Here is a 2,500-nt window from a genome sequence, read left to right on the forward strand (position 1 = left end):
GACCTGACTGTTCCCAGTTCTATGAAGGTTTAACTCCAGAAGAAAGGATGGATAGATGAAGAAGAACTGTTGATGTTTGCCCTGTAGTCTTCCCAATAAAAAGTCAGTCCTAGCATGGGATTCCTTGCAAGGCCATCACACCGACCAAGTCAAGAGTTTTCTTGGTGGCCAGAATGTTGATGTTGCAGCCGGGAGGGTTCTTCAACCACTCAATCATTGCCTGAACAAGCCGTTCAATGAAAATGTCAGATAAAAATAGCTGACTTAGCTCATCTGCAGCCCATATGAATACATGCCTGCAGGAAAGAAGAAACATTTAATGTACAACATGCTTCTTTGTTGGATCAAGGAGAGTTGTGCTGAAATTCCTGCAGAGATGGTTCAGAAGTCCTTTAAGGTTTGTGACATTTCAAACGTGCTTGATGGAACAGAAGATGATGCCCTTTATGCTGAGCAGATGGATGGCATACCTGAAGCCTGGGATGATGAAGCAGAAGATGAAACTGCCCACAAGTTCAAGGTGGACAGCAAAGAGGAAGACTAAAGACCTACAGTGGGATGACTGTGCTTTCACTTAAAAAAAGATGGCTCTTTCAGGAGCCACCACCACTGTTAAGCTAATAACCAATGTAAACAAGTTTGTGCTTAGTTTTTCCATGTTGGATATTCGGCCATAAGCCAAATATGAACATGCGTAGTGACCTATACTAATTGTTTTTGTTTTGATTTCAAGAAGATCTTGCTTATAAGCCAAAAACCTTTTTTGGACTAAAATTTTGGCAAGACTTCAGAAATTTTCTAAAAATATCACTCAGCTTACAGCCAAATAACTGCAGTAGTGTGGAACAAAGCTAAAAAAACCAAGAATGTACTGATGGTGGAACTGAAGAAGACCTGACAGGGCGTTTTGCACTGACTGACAATAAGGCTTATTTGCCTTATGGGCCATACAAACAACAAGCAGCAAAAGGCAAGAGGAAAGCCTTTGATAGTTATTCACTGTCCACACTAAGGAGAGCTAAGAGGAACCTCAAAACATGGTCAATGCAACCAGTTGAAGTTCTTATAGGGTGCTTAAAAAACTTCAAAATGAAGTGCTACTTCAATGGAATTGATTTCAAGGCCAACCTGGACTTGATGCATACCAAGATATATCGTTATTTGGCTGTTGATTTTACAGAAGAATTTGATCCTGGGGCTGTTACTGAACAAGTAAAGCCTCTATAAGAAATAAATGAGAGGGAATACAAAGCTTTGAAGAAATACCAAGATGATGAAAAAAGTCGTATCAAGAAAGGGTGTGATAGCTTTAGAGAAAAGATAAGAAATGTGAGACAAGATTTTTAGGCACCAGTTAACAAGGGTACAAGAAGCATAAGTGGGAGGATTGCTGAAGAAACTTTTGAGCTGTTGACTGAAAAATGGGGTAGGCTGCCTTATGTTTGTGGTTTACAAGGTCCCTTTCCTTTGGAATTGATGGAGATACATTCAGTATAGACCTAAGCTCTGAAATAGATGATGAAAGGTGCAAAGGTGTGAGTTATTAAAAAGTTATACTTCCATTTCCAACTTTGAATCTATGATGTTGACTCAAAGACACCTTCGTTTTCTTACTGCAAAAAAGATGAGATAATTTGTTGAAACTGGAAGATGACTTTTCCATCATCATTACCAGAGTGAATGCTGGAGCACATGTATGGACACTATGAAGAGTGGTTGGCTGCTGACAATATTTTGGTTTCAAAGTGGTAAAAATTTAGAGGCTTTTTTGTTATTAGAAATGATCATTTAGAAACAAATAATTCTAAGAGGTCATTCTAACATTCTTTAGTCCCACTGCCTCCAATTATTCATTACAAATTTTAGATACATAAACTTTAAAGTCACCCGATTCCTCAAGTGCAAGCCAGTCCACAGGAAACCCCTGTACCACCCCCCTGTTAAAAAAATTATATGGAAGTGGTCACTCTCGCCAATATCCCCTGGTTGGTTGACAACAATAGAGGGCATATGAAGAAAATTGCTAAGGAAGCCAAAGGAGATCTCATCATGAAGAAATGATGAGGCCATTTGAACAATCAAACAAGACTGGAAGAGTCTATTTCAAAACTGACCATGTGTTTGACATCCACTGAAGATGGAATAGCCAGTGGGATGCAAATGTTAGCAATAGCCTTCCCTAAACAACCCCTAACCACTAGTGTATCTCATGTTCCTCCAGTTTACCACCCACATTTTATCACATAAAGTGGCATCGCCTCACCACCTTCGTATGGTACCCCATTATGCTGAAGTTCTATACACTCCCCATTCAATAGAATTAGTGACAAAGAATTCAGTCAGTCCATCACTAGGTGAGGACCAATTGTAGGTGCTACACACACACACTATTGGAAGATGATATCTTCCATTAACTGAGATAAGTGTTTTATCCAGTTGAACAGAAAGACATTTGTTGAGTTATAGGTCACTGTAAAAGATTTTATATTAATGTATATTA

Source organism: Pocillopora damicornis, chromosome 7 (genome assembly GCF_964200805.1).
Source record: "Pocillopora damicornis chromosome 7, jaPocDami1.2, whole genome shotgun sequence".
Classification (NCBI taxonomy): Eukaryota; Metazoa; Cnidaria; class Anthozoa; order Scleractinia; family Pocilloporidae; genus Pocillopora; species Pocillopora damicornis.